This window comes from Triturus cristatus, chromosome 11 (genome assembly GCF_964204655.1).
Source record: "Triturus cristatus chromosome 11, aTriCri1.1, whole genome shotgun sequence".
In the NCBI taxonomy this organism is placed as follows: domain Eukaryota; kingdom Metazoa; phylum Chordata; class Amphibia; order Caudata; family Salamandridae; genus Triturus; species Triturus cristatus.
This window is the reverse complement of record NC_140594.1, coordinates 279140233-279167906: the sequence shown is the minus strand read 5'-3', so window position 1 is coordinate 279167906 and position 27674 is coordinate 279140233. Positions and strand designations below refer to the sequence as shown.

General features: G+C 49.0%; 1 long non-coding RNA gene across 1 annotated transcript in view; it reads right to left on the bottom strand.

The window, feature by feature from the left end:
- Positions 1-27674, bottom strand: part of LOC146784032 (uncharacterized) — a 153474-nt gene that overhangs the window by 30220 nt on the left and 95580 nt on the right. Inside the window, exon 2 of the long non-coding RNA XR_014970659.1 lies at positions 22953-23229. This is a non-coding gene — a long non-coding RNA (uncharacterized LOC146784032). The remainder of the gene's footprint in view (positions 1-22952; positions 23230-27674) is intronic.

Sequence of the window (27674 nt, the reverse complement as noted above, 5' to 3'; positions counted from 1 at the left end):
AATACTATAAGGCCTACAGGGAGTACCTGGTGCCGAAACTGCACACTCTTTATTCCACAGCTCTCGTTCTGCCCCCTTCAATGCGCGAGGCCTACTTGGTGTCCCTGCTTAAACCAAACAGGGACCCCGTGAGTCTGGGATCATATCGACCCCTGGCTCTACTTAAAGTGGACTATAAAATATTTGGCAAGGTGTTGGCGGAGCGCCTGGTGCCGGTGGTGCCACAATTGGTGCACAGCGACCAGAACGGATTTGTGCCTAAGCGTAGTACCTCACTGAACCTGCGGCGGTTCTTTAGGGTGGCCTCCGATAGTGTGTAGAGGTGGCCTGGGGCGGGTTGTCTCGTACTGGATCTTGAAAAAGCCTTCGACTGTTTGGAGTGGGGCTACCTCGAGGCGGTGCTGATACGATACGGGTTGGGCCCGGGGTTTCTCCAGATGGTTGCACTCCTGTACAGGAACCCTTCAGTGAGGGTAAAAACTGGGCCCTACATCTCTGCTGCAATACCAGTCTGCAGGGGCACCAGGCAGGAGTGCCCGCTTTCGCCCCTCCTGTTTGCGCTGGCAATAGAGCCCCTAGCCGCGGCACTGCGCACAACACTAGGAGATGGAATCCCACTAGGGGACGCGACACATCAGGTGTCGCTGTACGCAGATGACCTTCTGGTGTTCGTCAGAGATGTTAGTAACATTCCAATCGCTCTGGAACGCATACTGCTCAACTTTGCCGCTCTCTCGGGACATAAGGTGAACGCCACTAAGTCCTGTCTGTATGCGTTTGGTGGGGATATCCTGGACCCAGGCTATATTCTAGATGGCGTGCATGTGCAGTGGAAAGCGGACACTTTCCGATATTTAGTAGTCCATATATATGCTGCCAGCCGGCGGACCTCATCAAGGGCAATTTGGGCAAGGCTGTGATGGCGATTAAGTCCCAGATGCGTTTTTGGAGCACGCTCCCACTCACAGTCCCCGGCAGGGTAACCTTGTCCAAGATGGTGATACTCCCCCGTCTTCTGTACTATTTCGCCAATCTGCCAGCATATATCCCGGCGGCCTTCTTCGCCGCACTTACGCAGCCGCTCCGGGATTTCATTTGGGGTAATGCGCGGCATAGGATAGCTCTGCCCAAGCTCTACTTACCTACCGACCAGGGAGGCCTGGCTGCACCGTGTTTTGAACATTATTACTTGGCAGCGCAGCTTCAATGGATAGCCCGCTGGCTGGCAGGTAGGGGCCTCGATGACACTGCAACAACAACACCTCCCCTGTCTCTAGCTGACATTACCAAGCTCTTTCACCCTGCCGCAAAAGCCTCAACGCCGACACCACTCCTCATGGTAGTAGCCTACAAATGCTACCGCCGCAGCCTCTAACTTACTAGAACCCTGGTTCCTTATGCTTCAGCCTTTCCACTGGAGGGCTCCCCTAGCGGGCTGGGGGTGTTCACCGCCTCTGAGCTAACGGAGTGGCATGCAGCAGACATACAGACCCTGGGGGACCTCTATCGGGACGACACTCACATGGAGTACGAATCCCTGGTCGATGAGGCAGGCCTGCCACCTGGGCAATTCCTCAGACACCGTTCCCTGTTTGCGACATTGACTGCTAGATGGGGGGACATGGCGGTGGAACCGGGCCAGCACCTCACCATACACTATCTACATGTGATGGGGCGGGGTAGGCACTTGATACGGTGGTTTGCGGCCTCCCTCCGCACACATGCGGCGATCAGTCTAGAACCGCTTTTCCGCAAATGGGAGGTAGACCTGGGGAGGCCACTGGATGACAGGGAATGGGACAATATGCTACAGAGCCCAACACGCATACCCCGCAATATGCGCTTCTGCCAGATACAGCTGTTTATACTCCACAGAGCGTACCTCACACCCGAAATGATTACTACATACTTCCTTCGCATGGACACGGCTTGCCCCCGCTGCGCGGAGTTGGGGGCTGGGCTGGTGCACATGCTGTGGAGTTGCCGCAAGCTGCGCCCATATTGGGTGTCAGTCCACGAGGCGCTGCATATATGCACAGGCCGTACCATACCATTTGAGTAGCCCGTCTACCTACTACACCTATTCCGCAGAACGCCAGCTATGAAAGTCACTTCCCGTTTCCTCAACTTGGGGTTGGTGGTGGCTAAACGACTACTCACTAAACACTGGAAGGCACCGGATCCACCACACACACAGGCATGGTGGTTTTCACTCCAGGCATGGGCCAAGGCGGAAGGCATAGCTCTCCTGAGAGAGGAAACATTGGGACTTCGGAGGACACCTATCACGACACAGTGGGAAGGTCTCCTGCAGGCCTTGACACGGATTGAGGGGGACACGGCAGAGAGACACACTGCCCAGGGGGGAGGGGTGTCCCCGGAGATTGCTGAGTAGGTGCATGCGGTCTGTTAGCCTGCCAAGTAGTCGGCTGCGTAATGCCTGATGCCCAGGGTGGGCAATACCGGGTTTCCTATGTGGGACTGCTCGTTTGGGGGGTGATTTTGGGGGGGGGGGGCGGAAGGGCTGGGGACATAATGTGAAATATACGTTTGCAGGTCGGACTCTGCTGCTGTTCTTGGTTGCTGGGGGTTCTTGACGTTCTGCCCCCCAGTTTATGTTCTCTTTTATTATATGTCCCCGCAAGTATCCTGACGAATTTGAGTAGACTCTGTGCACTATACCACTGGACCTATCATACCAAAGAACGATATTGTGTATCGTACTGGGGTTCGTATTATTACCACTTGGTCATTGAAACCATTGACTGTCGGGTGAAAGGTCCCCATGTTTAACGGTACGGCTCCTCTGTTCTAGCCTACTACTTTATGATATGGTCAATGTTAATTGAATCCTGGTGTCTGTCTGTAAGCTGTAAAATTTGTAAAACAATAAACAGATTTAAAAATTAAATAAATAAATAAAAGCATTGCCGGGGGTGCGGTCAGCGACCGAACATGGCGGTCGCAAGCTAGGCGACCTCCGGAGACCGAGTTGCTCTGCCCCACAATCCTGCCACTATCCAAAGCAGACTGAGGGGAGAAAAGGTGATCCCTGTCTCCCCCCCTTATTTGGTGACTCCAGCCATCCTTGGTGGGGACGAGCAAGGCTGCGGTGGTGCGCGGCTACTGTGCGGTCTCTGGCGCCGGGGAGGAGATGGGCCCGGTGCCGCTGGATTTCTGAGAGCAGCCGGTGAAGTGCCAGGGCTGGCCAGGCGGTTGGCCCTGGCTGTGTCCTCGTCGTGGAGGGAGTGCCCCTGCACCACCATCACTGATGAGGCAGCGGGTACGTGGGGATCGGCGGCCCACCTTTGCGTCTGGTGAAGAGATCCCGCGAAGTCCCTGCTGCCCGACCTGGAAGCCACGCTGAAAGGAGGTGAGGCCCGACTGCGCCTAACATCAATTGCCCCCCTCCCAGCACTGAGTGGTCCTCGCACCGACTTGAATTCATGCGGGAGGTGAGAAGGGACCCGGGGGCTCAAATTAACTGAATGACACCCCCCCCCCCCTTGAGACTACCATCTGAAATTATGCGCCGGCAGTGCGCCGTATCCCTGCTTTTGTCTGTGACTCAAGGCAGCCGCACCACCGTAGCTGGCCGGTTGAGGGGGCCAGAGATAGGCCGCACCCTGGAGGTGGAGGGGGAGTAACCACGCTATCACCACCAGAGAACGGTGGGTAAGGAGGCGGCTTGACCAGGAAGAGCAGCGCATTCCTAAAGGTGTACTTTGGGCCAATCACTGCATCCCCAGCATCGAGTGGACCCGGAGTTGGGGCAGAACGACACCGGGGGGTTGACGGGGATAGGAGGGACTGGGCCAATACCCCGCATCCCCCCTCTCCTATTGACATTTTCTCCTGGGAGTTCCCCCTGCTCCGAAGCCGTGCTCAACCGACATCCAACCCATAGTCTGGGACGTGAAGAGACAATCACTGATATAAAGGAACCCTTTGGCCTGAAGTCGCTGCGCAGATGAGACACGCAGCCTGGGGACTACTCGTGACACCTCCGCGCCAACAGGCCATAGGATAGGGGTCCACAGGTGGGGACATGAGGTCCTGTACCTGCCTTCCTCGCTCTCAGGGTCCCCGTCCTGGCAGGGGGTGGTGCAGGAGATAGCTGAGTGGTTTAGGGCGCAGGCAGGGGAGTGGCCCCGGAACTGGATCCAGTAACCATGGCGGGAGGCAAAGAGAGGGGGGAAAAGCCACAGCAGAGCAAAATGGAACGCTATGTTCTCCCACCAGCCGGACATGCGAAAAATGGGGCCACGTCGAACTTGCAACAGCCGGGGGAGGAGGTACAGGAGCCCTCACTGAGAGACATCATGGCGGCCATACAAAGTGTAAAAGGCACATTGGAACCTAAACAAGACTCAGTGGTAGCGGAAATAACCTTGTTGAGAGCGGAACTCAAAGAAAAAGAGAAGCTCCGGGACACACAGAAAACTGTCACGGATATCAGTGAGACCACCGCCCAGCTACGACAACAGGTAGCTTCTCTACTCAAAGGCAATAGCACCATACAAGCCCACTTGGAGGACTTGGAAGGCATGTCCAGGCGCAATAACCTGAGCCTGGTGGGAATTTTGGAAAAAGCAGACGAGCCCTGTACAGACCTCTTCGTGGAACGCTTCATAGCCACCGTGCTCCAACTAAAGGGCCTTTCAAAATTCTTTTCAGTTGAGAGAGCGCACAGGGTGCATGCAACTCCCCCCCGGCCGGGTATGCCCCCGTACCATTGTGACCCACATTTTCAATTATAGGGACAGGGATGTCATCCAACAGGTGGCAAGACGCACTCCAGACCTGAAATTTGAAGGAACCACAGTCGCTCTCTATACGGATTACACCCTCCAGGTTCCACAACTGCGGAGAAGCTTTATGGAAGTGAAGCGAGAACTACGGAGGCGTGAAATCAAATACATGATGCTTTTGCCCGCCAAACTTCGTGTGATAGTAAAAGGGAAAACGCGGTTCTTTGACTCTCCTGAACTAGCAATGGACTGGCTGGAGGGCTGTTGCACAGTGGGAGATGGAAAGCGACACCAGATGCCATGCCCGAAGCACATAGATGGGGTGCATAGACATACCGGGGATCGGCCACAAAAGACAACAGCACGAATGGAGGGAAGCGCCCTGATGAGGCTCCAGACTTGCCAGATCCCTGAATCAATTTGGAACTAACTAGACACCTACAACTTTACAAGCTCTGAGATACACCTACAATTAGTATTCACATGTGTCGGCAAGCTGCAAGGATGGCTAATATTGTCCACACTCTAAAATGAGACGCCGATCTGCATATAGAGGAACAGACAAGCTAATATTGCAACAATAGAGGACATTCGTTGCCAACTATTTCCTGGAAAATACTAATTCCATCTCGGCACCCAATCCTCCGAGATGGCAGAGCGGCGAGGGATAGTCCTGGTTGCTGTCTTCTCCCCCCCCCCCCAGTTGCTAATTACCTAACATGTTTTTTCCTTTCAGGGGTGACAGGTACCTTGCCAGTTGGGGATGGGTGGGCCGTTTAGTTTCCAACGGGCAGGGTAGCAGGGTCGAGTGTTTCTGGTTACAGGGGGTTAGTTGAAATCTTAGGTATGAGCAGCCAGAGAACAAGGTTTGATGCAATACATTGGTGTATCTTCTACTCTAAGGCGGCCATCGCCTTTCTGCTTACTTCACGACATGCCATTCTCACTTAATACCAGGCCCTGACTGTCAATCCTATTGTGGAATGTGAACGGCCTTGGCAACAAGATAAAGCGGGGTATGGTTCACCATGTCAGGTTCCTCGTTCCGATGTCCCCGGGGCTGTGTTGATGCTCTATGGGGGCCCACCTCTGGATGACCCAAAGTCCGGCTATTGAAACCACGGACTTTTGGGGTGATCGAGCGGGGGAAGGAAAGGGTGGGGACTGCAGGGAGGGAGATCTGTGAAGGCAAAAGAGACAACAGAACACAGCATAAGACGTTTTGTTTCCAGTTTCTCAATGGGAACCATACGCGTTACTTTAGTAGGATTGTGTTAACGCTAGCTTGCCCTCTCACCTGAAAAGGAAAATAAGGTATGCCCGGACATATGGGGGAGAGCTACAGGTCATGGTCTTTTCGTTGCAGGCACTAATATAAACGACAAGGAAAGGCACACGTGGGGAGAATGACAGGGATCAACATACAGACACACATACACCATATAACAACTTTGTGGTGCAATACCCACTTGTGACCGCCCAGCTCATTCCATGCCTTCGGCGTTGTGACCACCCCTCTCTCCTGACTCGCACATATGTCTAGGAATATAAGCAGAAGAAATCAAAAGTGTAAACCAGGCCACCGCTGGGTGCGGATGCACACTGCTAGTGTCTGCCTGGGAACTGAAGTCTGTGAGGCTGGAGCACGCTTCGCCAACTTCCTAAAAGCCTTATGCTTTCCTATGCCTCCGATCTGTCGGAAGATTGCGTGTATCAACACTCTCGGTCTCGTTTTCTCAGAGCAATGTTCGGGCTCGCACACTGCCTGTCTTGAACAGCGAGGCTTGCCCCCTTAAGTCTAGTATCTCTCAATATACTTGTTCGCTCCCCTGCATGAGACCAGCCGGTCTCGCCAACAGAGGGGCGGGCCTGGGAATCTCTATGGATCGAAGAGCTTGTCTCCGACTAAGATGGGTCGAGCCCCGATGGAAATACTGCCACAGTACTCCTACCTCCGTCACGACGAACCTCCGGATGTCACGGGCCGCTACCTGGGTGATGAGCTCGTCCGAACCTTCGTCTCTCGGCGTCTCCTCGTCTCGTCTCCCGGGTCGAAGAATTATCGGCTCCGTGCTCGGTGACCTCTCGCCTTTTGACGTCTTGTGGTGGGGCGTGGCGCGCGTTACGTCGCGCACCTCCCGCACTGCCCATCGGGAAGTGTAGTTCCTCGCGCATTTCCTAGTGTTGCGCGAGGATGGGCCGGCGTGCGCTGATAAGTCTGACAGCACATCCCTCTTCCGAGGATCACCGCCGGCCGCTAGGCTTGTCTGGGTGCAGCCTATGGAACCGTGCGACCAGTCTGGGCGCATGGACCGCTGTGGCGGGTTCCCACGAGTCGTCTTCTGGACCGTACCCTTTCCACGCAATCAAGTACCACAACCTGCCTCGCACTGTCTTTGCGTCCCGGATGGCCTTGACTTCGTACTCCTGCTCCTGCAGTACCTGAACCGAGGATGGACGGCTAGACGGAGGCTGGTGGGCACGTTTCAGAAGGGAGACATGGAACACTGGGTGGATCCGAAAGTGCGACGGTAAGCGAACCTTTACTGCTACCGGGTTTACATGCCCCAGCACTCTGAATGGGCCTATGTATTTGGGGTTGAACACACTATACTTCTTAAAACGGATGTTACGTGTTGAAACCCACACCCAATCTCCCCGACTATACACTGGCCCTGGTCTCCGATGTTTATCCGCCTGCTTCTTGTATTGTTCCTTTGACTTCAACAGATTTCCTCTGGCTACCGCAAGCACCCTACGCATAACCTTCAGCCTGTTGCGCAGTTCAGGGCGTCGCGTGTCCGTGTTGGGCAGGAGTAGGGGAGTAAACCTGGGATGGAACCCATAAGTGCTAAAGAACGGGGTGAACTTCGTGAATGAATGTGTGGCACTGTTATACGCTACCTCCGCTGCCCATAACCATTCCACCCATTCCTCTGTAGCTGAGCTCACGTAACAACGGAGATATTGCTTTAGAGTCTGATTGAGTCTCTCGGTTTGGCCATCGGTCTGTGGGTGAAAGCTTGTTGACAAAGAAGAGGTGACCTGGAGTTTGGAACACCACGTTTTCCAAAATCCCGAGGTGAATTGGGCCCCTCTGTCCGATACTATGACCTGTGGAAGTCCATGAAGCCTAACGATGTGCGTTAGCAGGAGTATTGCCGTTTGCCCCGCTGTGGGAGCCTGTTTACAGGCTACAAAGTGCCCCATTTTGGTGTAATAGTCAACCACCACCATGATTGCTGTCATTCCGTGATCGTTAGGAAGTCCCACGATGAAATCTACTGAAATCCGCTTCCATGGTCGCTCTGGTGTGGGCAGAGGATGTAGCAAGCCCTGTACGGGTTGGTGGTCCGCTTTCATTTGGGCGCAGATGGAACAGTTTTGCACCCATTGCTGAAGGTCGGGACGGACCGAGGGCCACCAGAACTGTCGAAGCACTTTTTCGAGAGTCTTGGTGCGCCCTGTATGTCCGGCACAGGGAGAGTTGTGACACCATTCGAAGACCATCTTCCTCAATGCTCCTGTGGGTATAAGCAGCTGTTACCCTTTTACTGGGAGACCTTGATGGATTCTCCATTCGGGGTGGAACCTTAGCCAGGTTCTCCAAGTGGTGTTGCGGATCCCTCTCCGCACGCCGGTCAGGAAGTCGTCTGTGGCCACGAGACCCACCACTCGACTAGGTTCTATGATCGATGCTTCCTTCACTGGTTCTTTCTGTGGAGCGTTTTCCTGCCGCGTGAGGGCGTCGGCCTTCCGATTGTTGACTCCCGGGCGGAATGTTACGATGAAGTTATATTCCGCAAACAACAGCGTCCAGCGTAACTGACGCGGTGTAAGGTGTCGGGCTGCTCGGAAAAACTGCAGATTGCGGTGGTCGGTATAAACGGTTATCTGACGTACTGCCCCCATCAGCCAATGCCTCCATTCCTTGAAGGCGTCTTTGATCGCTAGGAGCTCTTTTTCAGCTATTGTATAGTTCAGCTCTGCGGGGTTTAGTTTTCTAGACATAAAGGCAATGGGGTGCAGATATCCGGTGTTCTCCTGTCTCTGCGACAACACCGCTCCTACCGCGATTTCCGAGGCGTCTGCTTCAACAAAAAACGGCAACTCCGGTTTGGCATGCACCAAAATAGGAGCGGAGCTGAAGGCATGTTTCAGTTGATCGAATGCCCCTTGGGTTTCCACCGTCCAAACAAAGGGAACCTTCACTCGGGTCAATTTGGTCAGAGGGGCGACCGTGTTGGAAAAATGTTGTATAAATCGCCTGTAAAAGTTTGCAAACCCGAGTAGGCTTTGGATGTCTTTCACGTTCTGTGGACGGGGCCAGTCCGTCACTGCCTTCACCTTCCTCTCGGCCATCACTTGTCCTGAAGGGGTCAACATCACCCCGAGAAACTCCACGGTGGTCACATGAAACTCACACTTTGTGAGTTTGCAGAATAGGTGGTTTGTGAACAAGGCGTGTAGCACTCTTTGCACGTGGGTAATGTGTTCTTCTTCTGTGAGGGAATACACGAGGATGTCGTCGATGTATACGACTACGAAGACGTCCAGAAAATCACGCAACACCTCGTTGAGAAAGAATTGAAAGGCGGCCGGGGCGTTACAGAGCCCAAAGGGCATTACGAGGTACTCAAACAGCCCATACCGCGTTTTGAATGCCATCTTCCATTCATCACCGTCGCGCATACGCACGAGGTGATAAGCTTCTTTCAGATCCAACTTGGTGTAGATCGTTGCAGCTCTCACCTGCTCCAAGAGAACCGGGATCAACGGGAGGGGGTATCGGTTCTTCACCGTGATAGCGTTGATCGCTCGAAAGTCGATACAACACCTCAATTCCCCATTGGTCTTGGGTATGAAGAAGAGTGGCGATGCCGCAGGTGATCTAGACGGACGAATAAAGCCGAGTGCTAGGTACTTGTCAAGGTATGCTCGTAGGTGCAGGTTTTCTGGGATGGTTAGAGCATATATTCGCCCACAGGGTATCACCGCCCCGGGTACCAGATCAATCCGACAGTCAAATTCCCTGTGTGGAGGGAGTTCTTCGGCCTTACTGTCGCTGAAGACTTCTTGGAAGGCACGGTAACATTCTGGTAGCTTGGTCTCTTTTTCAGCCGCCGTGGCTATCCCGTGTATGATGGCTAGCACCGCCGCCGGCTGCACTGGTTCGCGGTTACAATGTGCTTGACAAAATGCCGACCTCAGCTGGAGGGTCTTTGAGGCCCAGTGAATCCTGGGTTCATGTTTCTGTAGCCACGGGAGTCCAAGGATGATCCCGTACTGCGGGGCGTGGATGACGTTGAACGATATCCATTCGCGGTGATCCTCCTCATACCGGAGTTCGTACTCCGCTGTGTGATGCCGTATGGGTCCGGAATCCAGTTATTTTCCGTCCACGGCGTAGACCAGTTCGGGGGAGGCTTTTAGGAGGAGCCGTACGCCTAGTCGGTTGGCCTCCTGCATATCCATAAAACAGCCTGTGGCTCCGGAATCAACCATGGCTCTGACCGGGAGGAGCACGTTATTGATGTCTATCTGCATGTTTATAAAAAAATGTTCTTTTTCCCGGAAGGAAAAAAAATCCACTGAAGGGATGGTATGTTTCCCTGAAACCTTCCCTCCTTCCGATTTCAGGTACGACAGTTTTCCTCCCCTTTATCCGTGGTTGCGACTGCCGCCTGGCCGATCCGTGGCCGTCCAAATGCCGGTTTCACGGGGCATTCTCTAATGAAGTGGCCTTTCTTACCACAATAGAGGCACAATCCCTGTTTGCGCCTATGATCTCTTTCGCTCACGGTTAACGAGGCCCTCACTGCTCCGATCTCCATAGGCTCGGGTTTAGAAGGGGGTTTCTCCGGCGGTCCGGTACGATCACTCCATGTTGTACCCCTTTCTTTGCGGGTATGCTCGCCTTTCCGCTCTCTCAAGCGATGGTCCAACCGCAGCGTCAACTCGATAAGGGCCGCACAAGTGCTCGGTTGCGGCTCGATTTGTGCCAGGACGTCCTTCAACTCCTCGGTGAGGCCATGGTAAAAGACGACCAACTGTTTGGCTTCCGGCCAATCGGTCTCGGCCACCAGTCTTCGAAAGTTGTTCAGGTAGCTCACCAAATCAAGAGAGCCTTGCTTCAGCTCCATTAGATCCTTATCCGCCGAGAACGTCTCGTCTCGTCGATCAAATGTTTTCTCGAAGGCCATGCGAAAGGCGTGCCAATCGTACAGCAGATGGTCGTCGTTCCTTACGATAGGGACAGCCCACTGGGCAGCTTCGCCCCCCAGATAGGATATGAGAAACGCGACCCTGGCTTGGTTGGTGACAAACATCTTCGGTTTGCAAGTAAAGTGGAGCAATATCTGTGTCATGAACACCTGAACCTTTTTCCGGTCACCATGGAACCTCTCTGGGGGGGCCAAGGGAATGGCCGCCGGCACTTCTACCACTAAGGACGTAGGTGAAGACGGGCTACCCATGCTAAACGGGTTCCTTTGCATGTAATCGACACGAGAGTGCAATGACGCTGTTTCCTGTCGTGAGGCTGCTAAGTCTACCTGCATCGACGCTGTTTCCTGGCGTGAGGCGGCTAAGTCTACCTGCATCTGCGCTAACAGAGCCATCACGTCGTCTAAGGTTGTCATGGCCAGCTTTCAACACAACCAGGGGGATAAGAGAATTCTTGGGCCGATAATTCTGTCAGGTTCCTCGTTCCGATGTCCCCGGGGCTGTGTTGATGCTCTATGGGGGCCCACCTCTGGATGACCCCAAGTCCGGCTATTGAAACCACGGACTTTTGGGGTGATCGAGCGGGGAAGGAAAGGGTGGGGACTGCAGGGAGGGAGATCTGTGAAGGCAAAAGAGACAACAGAACACAGCATAAGACGTTTTGTTTCCAGTTTCTCAATGGGAACCATACGCGTTACTTTAGCAGGATTGTGTTAACGCTAGCTTGCCCTCTCACCTAAAAAGGAAAATAAGGTATGCCCGGACATATGGGGGAGAGCTACAGGTCATGGTCTTTTCGTTGCAGGCACTAATATAAACGACAAGGAAAGGCACACGTGGGGAGAATGACAGGGATCAACATACAGACACACATACACCATATAACAACTTTGTGGTGCAATACCCACTTGTGACCGCCCAGCTCATTCCATGCCTTCGGCGTTGTGACCACCCCTCTCTCCTGACTCGCACATATGTCTAGGAATATAAGCAGAAGAAATCAAAAGTGTAAACCAGGCCACCGCTGGGTGCGGATGCACACTGCTAGTGTCTGCCTGGGAACTGAAGTCTGTGAGGCTGGAGCACGCTTCGCCAACTTCCTAAAAGCCTTATGCTTTCCTATGCCTCCGATCTGTCGGAAGATTGTGTGTATCAACACTCTCGGTCTCGTTTTCTCAGAGCAATGTTCGGGCTCGCACACTGCTTGTCTTGAACAGCGAGGCTTGCCCCCTTAAGTCTAGTATCTCTCAATATACTTGTTCGCTCCCCTGCATGAGACCAGCCGGTCTCGCCAACAGAGGGGCGGGCCTGGGAATCTCTATGGATCGAAGAGCTTGTCTCCGACTAAGATGGGTCGAGCCCCGATGGAAATACTGCCACAGTACTCCTACCTCGGTCACGACGAACCTCCGGATGTCACGGGCCGCTACCTGGGTGATGAGCTCGTCCGAACCTTCGTCTCTCGGCGTCTCCTCGTCTCGTCTCCCGGGTCGAATAATTATCGGCTCCGTGCTCGGTGACCTCTCGCCTTTTGACGTCTTGTGGTGGGGCGTGGCGCGCGTTACGTCGCGCACCTCCCGCACTGCCCATCGGAAAGTGTAGTTCCTCGCGCATTTCCTAGTGTTGCGCGAGGATGGGCCGGCGTGCGCTGATAAGTCTGACACACCAATTCATCGGTAAACATTCCCCCAATATTGTATTATTGCAAGAAACTCACCGATTAGGCAACACCTGCAGGGAAATGACAAGGGGAGGCTATACAAAGGTGACACACTCAGGATATATGACCGACTCTCGAGGGGTTAGTATTCTGATCAAAAACTCCACCCCCTTCATCTTGAATAAGGCCTGGGCCAATACCCACTGAAACTATGCGGCACAAACGGGCAGCTGGGATGGGATTCCAATTAATCTATGTTTGTTCTATGTTCCCCCACGAATTCATTGCCTCACACTTTTGGGGCTGAGCGAGATATTGATCCAGTTACCAGAGGGAGTCTTACTCCTGTGGAGAGACTTTAATGCATTGCTCTCGACTGACATAGACAGACATTCCCAAACCCACTTCGCCCACTGGGACCCCACGCTCTCCAATTTTGTCAATGTGTGCTGACACATGCCGCACATGACACCAGATGGACCACCAATACACGTTTCTTTCCTGAGTCCCCCACAGTCTCCCAAGGCTAGACTACATTTTCACTCAGGTTGCGAACTTGGCCAAGGTGGCCGAGGTGCGACACCTAGCAAGGAGAGTCTCGGATCACTCCCCGATGTAGTTAGAATTGTGGGGACGTGCCAACACAATTTGCGGTCCGTGGCCCATTAATGCCTGGCACCTCTGAGATGCCAAGTTCACTGAGAAATAGGGCCAGGCCACAACAACCTATTTTGAAGCCAATGAGGGATCGGTTGCCTCCCATCTAACACTCTGGGAAGCCTATAAGGCGGTCATATGAGGTACGGCATATTCGCTAATAGTGGGACGTCAACGGGCGAGGGAACAATCACTCCTTGCACTAGAGAAATAAATGAATTAAACAAAACAATTGGTTCTGTTGGGTTTTCAATTACTTTTGAATGTTCAAGAAGCATAGAGTTCACTTGTAACATATAACATTGATTTAAGAAAAAAAGAGCATGAACATAACACACATCACGGTTAAGAATTCATTAATATATTTGAGAGATATCAAATAATAAAGGCTGTTGCAATTTACAAATTCAATTGCAAAAGGTTTTTTTTGGGTGACTGTTGTGAAAAGTGACATGTGGTGATTAGTGATAAAGACAGTACACTATATACAAAACAAAAATGACTGTGCAATTAAAATGGGAAATAAAAGAGAATTTCTGTCAGTCCTTACAATTTTTGAACATATGCTTCAGGATCCATTGATAATTGAAACGGGATCAGGGAGTGGTCTGTGTTGTCCGGCTCTCGCTTCATTCAAGCGTTTGAATGGAGCAAGCCGGACGGATGCAATCTGCCAGATCATCTAAATCGCCCGACTGGCCAGCATTACAGACTCCAACCGACGGGAGGAAGTCGTTAAATCAAGAAATACTAAAGAAATATGTTGAGGCTACCACTGGCTGTTGGACAACACAGACCACTCCCTGATTCAGATGCCCTTCACACTTGCAGACACATTAAAGAATCTGCATTTTGGCTGCCTTTCCCCCCTTCCTGTCCTGAAGAAGACCCACCTTGACGCACTTTACTATTTGCTCAACTTACGGGGTCGGAGCGTCGACGCACCACATATGTCTGCACAACGCTCATGATCACAGTCCGAAAGGATGGGATCCCCAAGTCATCACCAAATTAGGTGAAACGGTCTCCGACCCGAGGGTATAGGGGAGGTATTTACACAATATTATGAGCAGCTTTACTGCCCCACAACACCGTGGTCACTTACAGAGATTCATGATTTTTTGAGAGATATCAAACTCCCGACCCTCTCGGAAGAACAACATACGTTTTTAAGGCAGACATTGACCCATGCAAAATAGAACAAGCGACACAAGCATCGAACTCTGGCAAGACGATGGGACCCAATGGTCTTCCCACTGAACTTTACAAATGCTTTGCGTCTAAACTAGCTCCCCAACTACTCCACATGTGGAGAGAAGCGAGAGAGGAACACATGCTTCCCATAGACCAGCGCTTGGCGACGATAGTCGTCATCTATAAGGCTGGAAAACCATCAGAGAGATGCAACTCCTATCATCTCATCTCCCTCCTTAACGATGAAAGCAAAGTCCTATCCAAGCTCCTCGCGAATAGGCTGCGCCGGTCAAAACTACCCTGGTCCACCTGACCAATCGGGCTTTATGCCAGACAGTGGAACACGCCTCAACTTGCGCAGACTATATGGAGTGATGGCGGGCTCATATCCACTATGGTTCTCTCAAGGGACACCTCTATGGCATTTAAAACTCTGGAGTGGACATACATGGTTGGAGTGCTTGAACGGGATGTATGACATTACAACGCGTGTCATTACAACGCGTGCAGTTACATCGCATGCGTTACAACGCATGCGATGTTACAACGCTATGCCATTACAACGCAAGTCTTTACATCGACTTGCGCTAGATGGCGTGCTAACATTAGAAAAGTGTAATTTACTATTCCAACTCCAGTCCACTTAACAGTAGGGAAGGTTTTGGGATAGTAAACTACACTATTTGTAATGTTAGCACGCCATCTAGCGCAAGTCGATGTAAAGACTTGCGTTGTAATGGCATTGCTTTGTAACATCGCATGCGTTGTAACGCATGCGATGTAAAAGCTGCGCGTGGTAAAAACCGCGTTGTAATGGCTGTTCCCCAGGTGAATGTTATTACATCCCGCAGTTTTCTTCTGGGTATAGGAACAGACAGTAATGTCCCCTTTCCCCACTGATGTTCGCACTTGCCTTGGAGTCCCTGGCGGCACGGGTACGACAAAACCCGATTGTGAGGAGGGGGAACCGTGGGAAGAGCGCATATCTTTGTATGCGGATGATATCCTTTCTTATGTAACCAGCCCCCCGCAACGATCACCCGCCTCACGCATATCCTGCGTATATTTGGCAAATATTCCGGATACCTAGTAAACTAGGACAAAAGCTTTATACACCTAATAACAGGACCTATGCCCATGCTGCCTGAAGGTGTTAACCTCCCTCTGTCCACTGGGCATTTAAAATACCTAGGCATTCATGTTACCATGGACCCCACCCTATTCTACCGTCTAAACTTAGCCCCCCTCCTTGACCGCTTTGCATCAGATGTACAACTTTGGAAGGCCTTGCCGCACTCACTATTGGGGCGAGCAGCAGTTTAAAATGATGACACTACCCCGAATGCTCTATATCTTACAAAACACCACCCATAGTGTGCCGGACAGATTCTTCCAGACCATTGAATCCCTTCTCCGCTTGTGTTGTAGAATGCAGGCCCGCAAACCAAACTGGATGATGAACGGAGCGTTTGAGCAAATCAAACACTCACCCCCAATCAACTGATCTGGGTTTAATCCATCATCATTCTTTAGCTCACTCCACCACCCCAGTTCAGACATGGCCATATGCAAATCAGTCTGACCCTGTGCCTCATTGGAACAGTCCAGCCCGAACTGCCAAGCCATGTCTTCCCTGGACCGGAAACAAGCATCCTGGGACCGGTTTTGGGTTCATAACCCTCATCAGCCAGGCTATCTTGAATCCAGTGGCAAAGTGAGCAAGGGACCCACGTCTGGGCATACCCTGCCAACTTAGGGCGAACAAAGCGATACCAAAGGGGATGATGGATGGAGCGTTTGAGCAAATCAAACACTCACCCCCAGTCAACTGATCTGGGTTTAATCCATCCTCATTCTTTAGCTCACTCCACCACCCCAGTTCGGACATGGCCATATGCAAATCAGTCTGACCCGGTGTCTCATTGGAACAGTCCAGCCCGAACTGCCAAGCCATGTCTTCCCTGGACCGTAAACAAGCATCCAAGGACCGGTTTCGGGTTCATAACCCTCATCAGCCAGGCTATCTTGAATCCAGTGGCAAAGTGAGCAAGGGGCCCACGTCTGGGCATATCCTGCCAACTTAGGGCGAACAAAGCGATACCAAAGGGGAAGATGGACGGAGCATTTGAGCAAATCAAACACTCACCCCCAGTCAACTGATCTGGGTTTAATCCATCATCATTCTTTATCTCACTCCACCACCCCAGTTCAGACATGGCCATATGCAAATCAGTCTGACCCTGTGCCTCATGGGAACAGTCCAGCCCGAACTGCCAAGCCATGTCTTCTCTGGACCGGAAACAAGCATCCTGGAACCAGTTTCGGGTTCATAACCCTCATCAGCCAGGCTATCTTGAATCCAGTGGCAAAGTGAGCAAGGGACCCACGTCTGGGCATACCCTGCCAACTTAGGGCGAACAAAGCGATATCAAAGGGGATGATGGGCGGAGCGTTTGAGCAAATCAACAATCCAGCTATCCTGGCTGAAGAGGGGTGAAACCCCGAAACCGGTCCTAGGATGCTTGTTTCCAGTCTAGGGAGGACCTGGCTTGGCAGTTCGGGCTGGACTGTTCCCATGAGGCACAGGGTCAAGACTGATTTGCATATGGCTGGGTTTAAACTGGAGCAAAAAAATGATGGATTTAGGCCCAGATTTCTGTACTGGGGGAATGTATGACATTGTTATGCATTCTGTCCATCAACTGTTGTTTTTGTAGAATTCAGGCCCACCACGGATTGCCCTCTCCAAGCTGATGCGTGGAGTGTACGATGGCGGCATCGGCTTCCCAGATAAAAAGAAGTATTACTGGGCAGCACACCTAGCGATAGCAAACGATTGGATGTTTGCCCATTGGGGCAACCTGACATTTAGGCTGGAACGAATCTCCATGGGACCTGAACGGCATCAGGCCGTGCTTTATAGCTCACCCAAGGCCAAAAATGTATTACCCCAAACACACAAAGTAGCTCAGATATGGAGGGCAGCTACGTCCTACCTGGGTTGGAAGGAGAGGCTTACTGACATGACCCCATTATGGCACAGCGATGCACTCTCCCAGGTGCGTGACCTTCAGGGTTTCAAGGCGTGGAACCTAATAGGTATATCCTCGTTGGGGGATGTGTGGAGCGAGGGCAATATGCTTACCTAGGAGGAGCTACAGACTCAGTATAAGCTGACTGTCACTGAAGCATATAGACATCTCCAGCTTCGACATGCCCTTGGGAAACATATCTCCCGGGGGACCCCGCTCCCGGACTCCTCCCCCCGGAAGATAGAATCCTAACAGAACCAGTAAACAAAAATATTGTCTCCCTGAGCTATAAAAAGTTGCGGAATAACTCACGTTGAGGTACGAATAGGAGGGAGATACTGGAGACTGTGATGATGGAGAATGGGAGGAGACGCTGGGGAACTTTCGTGAAGTAGCTATACACACTGGCTTCTGACTAATTTTCATGTGCATACTGCACTGCTCTTACTACTCATGTACAACACTCAAACGTATGGGCCGTGCCCCAATGGGCCTCTGTTGTAGGGGTTGTGGGGGTGAGGGAACTTTCTTTCACACAATATGGACGTGCCAGAGATTCAGGCCTTTTGGACCGTCATACACAGAATCATGGGGGAAGTTACTACAGAGCCCCCCACCCCCAAAACAGCGAAGAAATGTATTCTACATATCTGGGGAGATGGTCCGCCAGCAAAATACGTCTAGATCTGGCTATCATTAGGCCTTATAGAAGCTAAACGAAATATTGCACGACTGTGGGGAGCGGCCGCGACTCCAGTGGCGAGGGTATGGGAGCGGGATTTGGACTGGTGCATGATAAATAAGGCTCCTTGTTTTCCATTTTTACAGATTTTTACATATAAATACAGACAAAAAACAATGTGTATTTATTTTAAAAAGTAGATAAATACAGAAAATTGTGCTGCTTTTAAGTGAATCTCTGTGCTGTCTTTTATGAATTATAGCATAACAGCTGAGCAGATGGACAGCATGTGAAATTTAAAAACAGGATGACATTTCTTTAAATAACGGATGTGCCAATATACATTTGTGGTATAATGCTGGTATTTACCAGTGGATGTCTTGTTATGCAATATTTGGCAGCTTAAATAGCTAAAACACGAAAGACATCAAAGTATGAGTGCGCATCTATCAGTTAAATAAATATGGAAATGTACAGTTTTACACCTCCATTTATACGCAAAACACAAAGTAAATATGGATAAATACAGACGGAAATGTTAAAAGAATTAATACCATAAAACTGGGAGCCCTAATGATAAATGAGAAACTGATATAGCAAGGGAGGGGGGAGGATTTGGGAGGGATGGTACTCTACAGGGGCTTTGATACGTGATCCACCCCAAAGAGACGAGACTGAGAATGAAATGCACCTGGTACCCAGACGCCGGTGGTGAGAAATCTATACTGGCTATGTCTAACTTAGATCACTTCTCTATATGTATCTGCCAGCAATGTCTTTCATTTTATCTGATGAGATATGTCTTTGAACCTTAAATCTCTGTATGCTGCCCAATGTTTATGATGTTTTGTATGTTCCTTTCCTTACTTAAAACAAAATTAAAAGAAAATTAAAAATAAAGATAAAGCATTGGCCTCTACTCTAGATGAGGTAAAAACCATTGACAGAAGTAGCATTAAATCTAGTCCAATTACCCATGCTACCGTGGAGTAGTTACTAGTTACCAAGAGACAGTGCAGTTGGATCTCATTCAGTCACCTCAATTCAAGGCTATTTTGGGCATTCCATGGTTAATGCAACACAACCCGTATATAGATTGGTGTAACCATATTGTGTATTTTAGTTCTGAAATCTGTTAGAACCATTACCTTTCTGCACTAGTACCACAAAAAGAGATCTCAGTGATCACAGCCTCAGACATATCTGAATTACCTTCCTGTTACTCAGACAAGGTAGAAGTCTTTGACAAAGAGAAAGCCTTTGTTCTTCCACCCTAGCAACCCTACGATTGTCAAATTGATCTGATTTCAGGCACGCAAATACCATGTAGTCGTTGTTATGCTTTAAATGTAAAAGAAAACCTGTATTTGCAGGAATATGTGGATGAAATGCTTTGCATAGGGTTCATAAGACCTTCCCGTTCCCCTGCTTGTTCACCGCTATTTTTTATTCCAAAACGGGAGGGAGGTCTCAGATGCTGCATCTACTATAGAGTCCTCAATAACATAACCATACCCATTGCCACTCATCGGATCCCTACTTGATCAGGTTGAAAACACCGGTATCTTTACCAATCTTGACTTAAGAGGAGCTTATCACCTAATACAAGAGGGGGATTAGTAGAAAACAGCATTCCATACTAAGGGGCCGATTAGGATGGCGGAAGGACCACCACCGCAAGGCCGGCGGTGGCAGTCCTTCCGCCATCTGACAGCAGTTTTCTCCCTGCCAGATTATGATGGCGGGGGGAAACCTCAGGGCAGCGTGGCGGATGCAAAGACCCTCCACCACGGTTCTGCAGCGGGGTCCGTTTCTGCCCGCCTTGCAGAACCAAAAGATAGGGCAGCATTGCGGCGGTGCCTTGCAGGCACCGCCGTAGGGATTACGATATCCCTTTCCACCTGTCTTTTTGCGGCAGACATCCCACTGCCAAATGACAGGGGGAAAGGTATTCGGAGGCCCATAGCGGGCCCTCCTTGTTGTAGGGGGAAGTGTTGCTGCACTGGGGGGTACCCATGGTACCCCCCTGCATTTCCCTACACTGCCTACGTGGTGCCTGCCACGTAGTGCAGGGAAGTGCAGTGCATGCCATTTTAACATTGAGTACGGTGCTGCAGCCAGCAGCACCGTTCGCAATGTTAAAGGCCCTACATGCTCCCGCAAGTGTGGCGGGCACATCCTAATTGCAGTGGCGGGTAGCCGCATGTCTGGCGAACAGTACCAAACACTGCAACCATGGCGGGCGGACCTGATCGTAATGAAACCCCAAGTTTGGTCTCTATGAGTATCTGGAGATGCCTTTTGGCCTCTACAATCCTCCTGCAGCCTTTCACTTCTGTATTATTGAGGCTTTATGAAACATGTCGGATATCTATGCTCTAGGATACATTGATGACATCTTGATATATTCTTCCTCAACTACTGAATATGTGAATCATGTAAGAGCTGTCTTTAGAATGACTAAAAGACAACCATTTAAACGTAAAGTTGGGTAAGTGTGAATTCGACACAACAACAGTAACCTTTTTGGGTTCTGTGCTTTCCCCGGATGGGGCGAGTATGTATCCTAAAAAATTAAATGCTGTAACCAGCTAACAGCCCCCTCCTTCTATAAAAGGACTACAACGTTTTTTGGAGTTTCGCGGTTCATTGCTGATTTTGTGGCTTTGGCAACTCCTCTAATGGCAATGTTGAAGAAAGGGGTTACCTTCAGTTGGTCTTCTGCTGCAGATGAAGCTTTTATGAAGCTAAAACATGCCTTTTTTCACAGCACCTATTTTGAAACATCCTGACTCATCTCAGCTTTTCATAGTAGAGGCTGATGCCTCCCAAGTAGTCCTGGGGGGGGACTGTCACAAAGGGAATGAGAGATGGGTTATTTACATCCTGTGGCCTTTTATTCACATAAATTGACTCCCACAGAACTAAACTAATTAGTAGGAGACATAGAGCTCCTTGCCATCAAAAGGGCCCTAGAAGAATGGTGTCAGTACTTGATGGGTGCACTACATACCGTTACAGTCTTCACTGATCATGGGAATTTAAAGTTTTTTAAACTTTGTGATACTGTTTCAAGCAGGAAAGAGGCATGGAAAGGCAGATGCCGTGTCAAGATTGAGTTACGAAGAGGTAGAAATGTCATAAGACCACCCCTCTATTATAACCAAAGAAGGCATTCTAGGGGCCATTTGTTTCGAAGAGAACTATTTACATCAAGTATTGCAGGCTTTGAATTACAATGAAATCAAAGAACTAGAGCAAAAACACATAGGTTCAGAAAACAAAAACTGCTATACATTCAAGGGGGTCTGGTCTTACCTACACTACCATTACAGCAACAAGCGTTAGAATGGTCACATGCACACCTGTTGTCAGGGCTTCCAGGATAATAAAATAACAGGGACCGCCTTAAAAGATCATTTTGGTGGCCCATTATGGCCCAAGACACGAAACAATTCATACAGAAATGTCATATATGCGCTCAGAGTAAGACCTCTCATTAATCCCTGGCTAGTTTATTAATCCCAATGCCCACACCTCCTAAACCATGGTATTCCATCTCTTTGTTCTTCATAGTGGAGGTACCACAAACTGCTCAGGGTTACAGTTATTCTAGTGGTGGTAGATAGGTTGACAAAAATGTTTCACTTTATTCCATTATGAACACTACCTACAACCACAGAGTTAGCCAACATCTTTTTACAACACATTGTGAGATTACATGGTCTTCCTTCTCTGATTGTATCTGATAGGGATCCCCAATTTGCATCTACGTTTTGGAGAGGGTTTGGTGTGTTGTTATGTATTGATGTTTGTCTGTACTCTAGCCACCACCCTCAAACCGATGGCCGGACGGAAAGGATTAACCAATTTCTTGAGCAATATTCGCGATGTCAGTTGTTACAATCCTCTGACGAATGGGATACCTTTTTGTGGAAAGCTGAGTTTGCAATTAATGCACTCTTCAATTGGCCTTTCCCCTTTTTATTGTAACTATGGATTTCATCCTCGATCCCTGCTTTTACCTCCATCTGATTCTACCCCAACTCCTGAAGCCCAGGAGTTAGTGGAACACATACATGACATAAAGAAATATACCCAAGTCAATTTGGATAAAGCTAAAAGTGTGTACAAGGGACATGCGGATCTTCACTGTCGACCCTCCCCTAATTACGTAATGGGAGACAAAGTGTGGTTGTCCACACGTAACATAACTGAAAGGAACCTGTACGTTCAAGCCACGGTTTATTGGTCCTTACACAATTATAAAGGTAGTGAATGCAGCGGCCATTAAATTGGACTTGCCCTCCACACTGAAAATCCATCCAGTGTTTCATGTTTCCCTTTTGAAACTGGTGGCATCTGGTACCAGGTTACCTGTTCGACCCCCTGTGATACTCATTGACAATGAGCCTGAATATGAAGTGGACTATATAGTAGATTCATGTAGAGTTAAACGGAGATTACAATACTTAATCCATTGGAAAGGATATGGTCCTGAGGACTGTACATGGGAACCTACTGGACATGTTCATGCTTCTAGGCTACTTCGATTGCTCCACAGACGTTATCATCGAAAACCCAAACTGGTGGGGGGCTTGGTAGGGGGGTGTGTATGTACTATCGGGATTGATCCATGTCCAACTGCATATGTGGGTGAGGCAGAGCAAGTCCGGAATAAAGAGGGCGGGTGAGAGTGCTTTACGTTGTTGTGTACGCATGTGTCTTCCGTCCTTGCCCTTTGAACCTACCTGTTACTTCCGGGTCCCATCGGCAGTTGAAGTCAGCATTCAGCGTTGGGTTGCTTCTCATCGAGTTGCCTTCTTCCAGGAGGGTTTCCACTTCGCGGCCTGCCTCACTTCCCCCTCGGGTCCTCACCAAACCTGCAAAAAACAAAGAAAAGACAACAGTTTTAGAGCCAGCAATTCTACCGGCTATCATGTGAGGCTATTATTAGCTCAGCTTATACTTATCTGAAGTGTCTCCACAGCATTGGAGGTTCCGTTTTTTCTTGTACACAACTGCAAGCTGTAAAAGAAAGTAAGATTAATTACTAGCAAGCACATCCTGAAGCGAAGGAGTTATTCTTGAATTGTATTCAACCCTGCCTATTTTGTGGCATATTTTCTTGTTTTGCTCATTTCATCGGTCAATTTAATACTATTGGGAACTATGCTTTTTCAACTGGGAATATTATTATATTTTGGGGCATTTTTGCGGAGTTCATATTTCTCTACAAGGTTAGCACATCAAATATTCACTCATACATTTTTCCCTTTTCTATTAACACCACCAAATACGCATATTCTTTTATGTAGGAAGAAAAGTGCTTCTCAGTCCCTGATATTTATATCATAAACAGAAGAGGGGAAATTCACAGGTAGTTATTAATTAATAATGAAAACACTGCCTTTATGAGGAACGGTTGGGATTGATGCTATGTATTAGATCTCTTCAGTTATACGCATACCTCTTGTCTTTTTGCAGACATTTCTGTGATCCTGAAGATTCCTATGCAGCCCTGAATATACTGGATGTGTGTCTTTTCTTCCCTTGTTTTCTCCACTTTCCTGTTTCACCATTGTAGACTTTGACCTTTGTTGGGCCTCTGTGGTGATTAGGGGAAGTTGGGACCTTGCTACTGGTTTCTATCTCACCCCAGCGGAAACAAACAAGGTGAGAATTACAGCTGGTCTCCTTCCTCCAATTACTCAAAAAATCCATGTTCACATGAGCTTCCATGTTCCCCTAACACTTCTTATCTTACGCAAATCCTTTTTTTCAGCTTCTCCACTCCACTCACTTCCCTGCCAAAACAAACTCCTTTGCACTATTAGCCCCTGCCTCCATATGGTGTCACCCTTATCATCAAAATCACCCTATCATTGACAATTTTAGCACCTTACCTCCCAGTGTCTTGTACCATCTATTCCATCAAAGATCTAGTCCTAATTTGTTCCTCTATGATTTCATCCACGGTCATTCTCCTCATTCCACAGCTCTCAAGACCAGGCATTATTACAACTCCTTAACCCTACACTTCATCCCAAGCACCTAACCACGGTCAGATAACCTCCCCATTCACATCTTCATCACCAATGTTGAGTGCAGCATAGGACCACACATTCTCTTTGGACCACTGCCCTTGAGCTACACCCAACTATCAGCAGCAGGAACGTCTTACCCTCCAGCTTCCATTACCTCTGTCCCTATCTAGCAGCCTATACAAGATATGCCTACGCGCCTGGGAACCCCACTGCCCCCCACCCCTATCATCCTCTCCACTCAGAACCTTGCCCTAAACTTTTAACCTACTTTCTCCTCTCATTCTCTAGCCCCTGCGAAGGGCTTATCCACTACCCAGTCACTCGTATATCTACCACAGAGTTACCTTAGGCTTTTCTTACCCCAGATGCCATTGAACATCGCTAAATCCCTTCTCCTCCACTAGGAATTCCATTCACTTTTCTCCAGGCCACATGGCCATCCTTTACCTCATTTTCCATTGAACCCTGACCATTTCTCCTACTCCCACGTATGCCCACGCTCCCAATGTAGATGGGCGACTCCTAGAACAGCTTTCTATGCTAGGTCCCGTATTCAAGTTGGAGGGCAGTGTCTTAATGCAAGAGTCTGCAGTCACTCAGGGAGCAGGTAAGTTCTTTATTTCATATTAGGCCCTTGGGTTACAGCAACAGCATGTAGATCCTGTCTGGACTCAATCCTTCCTCCAACTGTAACTCTATCCTAACTGCTCCTTCAGACCACACACCAACGTTCTTTTACATCATCACTGTCAGCATTCTAGACACCTGTCAGACAGACAGCAAACGGGTACACCCAGAATATTACATCCTGCATTAAAAAACTGTCCCTTAATGTAAGGGGAAATGCACTGCACCCAAATGCCCTATGTGCTCACCATTTCTTTACAAGATGTTGAGTGCTGCTCCCTAATCCTTCCATTTCATGGTCATTTTCTACACTTTGAAATAACCATAGAATATGGTAACTACAATAATAAAATACTTTAAACGTACGTTAGAGCTGTCTAAAATCTTTGCAATTCTTGGTAATGCAATCAGACTGAAATGCAATGTTCACAAAGAATATAGAGAATTTACAAATTACCCCATCAATCCTACCCTGACCCAAACCTTACTTTTTATGAAGTGGTCACATCTTCCGCAGGCAACACATGACTAAGCTAACAAGCATTTGAAATGCAATAGGTCTCGCATTTGCGAGAGTTTAAGCTATTGGCATTGTAAATGACAATGCCTTTTATTTATCTGTTTTGATAATTAACACATATATATAAAAGGTGTTGTCCTTTACAATGCCAAAAGCTTAAACTCTTGTAAATGCGAGACCTATTCAAAGAAGCGGCCACAATTGTCCTGGGCTGCTCGGAAAGTGAAACCACGCATGGTGCGCTGAATGTTGCAGGAAAGCATGTCGTATCTGCAGTGGGAGAAACTCATTACAGAAAATAGTGCTTACAGACTAAAAAAGACGTACCATGTACCAACCGAAGTAAAAGGGCCAGTCCTCATGGGAGGTTCCAATTGAAGACAAGGCGGTACCAAGGAGGGCCTATCAACATATCAGAAGCCTGCATTTATGAAGGGCAATGACCAAAGCCAATGACAAATATGGGCAGAGAGAGGGACGGGCTACTATTCCATACTCCAATATAGCATGCCGCAGAGCAGCGCATACGCTGCCCAGGCCCGACCTAAAAATAGATATCCGTACAACACCTCCCAATGCCTTCCTCTTTTACTCCAAGACTCAACCTAGACATTTTGGTTCAAAATGTGAAGGAGACCACATCATGTGTTGTTTCTTTTATCTACTTCCTTCAGACAGTACCATAGGTTTAGGTGGGCGAGGTCTTTTCCTTTAATACCTGGCTTTGGCAAGTAGAGCGAGGCAGCACGGCTCTTTGACTAACCCGGGTACTTTTGGAAGTGATCACTGCCAGGAGTCCTTAAAATTCTGTTGAAGGACCACTTTAAGGAAAGAAACAGTGTTAAATCTCCAAGAAATGGTAACGTTTCTCTGTTTTCTCTTTGAAACTTGGTTACCATGCCTGTTTCTGAGTGGTAGTGACCTAGGTAGAATGCTCTAACAGACAGATGCTGTATCCTCATGTCTTGAAACTTTATACATTAAAAAAAAAGATATTGGAAATACTAAGGAACGACAATGCCTAGGTAAGGATCCTGGTCATTGGTGTGTAAAAGGATCTGGGGCAGCGCCTTCATTATCTCTGATTCCTGCATAGAGTAGAGATGGAGCACAGAAAACAATCAGCTAAAATGCACCATATGGAGGACAAGGAGAGTTCTTCTACCAAACCTAGTAAAGCTGATCTTGGGGCTTTCCATTAGATCAGTTACTAGCGTTTGTTACCTCCCTCTCTGAAATTCTGAAGAAGTTGCAGAAAGGTCCAGAGGAAGAGCAGGTCCCCGAAGAAGATGGTCAGGGTTCTTATTCCATGTCTTCAAGCTCCCCTCTTCACTCCATTTCATGATAGCCTTTCCCAGAGTTTGAGGAAGACCCTCCTGATTCCGAGCCTGAACAGTTTCTTAGAGGCAAGTTTGTTCGAAGATCAGCAGTTTTCAAATATGTGGCAGAGAATTGTCAGCTGAACTTTGGGGAAAATCTTCCTTCTACTAGTTCTGCAATGTTTCAGCAGTTAAAAGCTTACCCTGCTCCCAGTACAGGAGAAGATTCCTAAGCTTAGAGAATGAAAGGATCCCGGAAAAACGTAGCCAAATGTCTGGGAAGACTTTTTCCAGTAGCCAAGGGTAAACTCTAGTTTGCATCACTCATGCTGGATCTCATGTTATCTAGCGGACTGATCGTCTGTGTTATCCGAGGATGCATCTATTGCAGATCCTGTGTTAGAATAGTAGAGTCAGCCCTTAAGAGAAGTTATGCTGGTCTTAGTCTCACTATGAGAGCACAGGTTTATGCATTCTGCGCTTCTCAATCAAAACCAGGGCAATCAACGATCCCAGTCCTCCTCTTCTAAACCCAAACAGCTGTCCCGACTATGCCGTCCCTCTTCCACGCTTGATATTCCATTAGGAGGTCATCTTTCTCTCTTCCATCAAACTAGGGTTGACGCCATTTCAGAGGCATGGACAATGGAAGTAGTTCAGCAGGGCTGTCATCTGGACTTTTTGGAGATCCCTCCAGATGAGAGTATTGTTTCAACAGCAAGGCCCAAGGATTCTGCCTGCCAACAAGATCTGATACAAGGAATTTGATTTCTGGTAATGAAAAAAAAACATTGCATCAGTTCAATTGAAAGAAGAAGAAAATTGGGTTTATTTTCTAATATATATGGAGGCAAAGTCTTTGGGAAACTTTATAATGATCATCAATCCCAAAGAATGAAACAGTTCCTAAAAAAGACATTTCAAAATGCAACCTTGCAGTGGGTCGTTCATTTAATATCC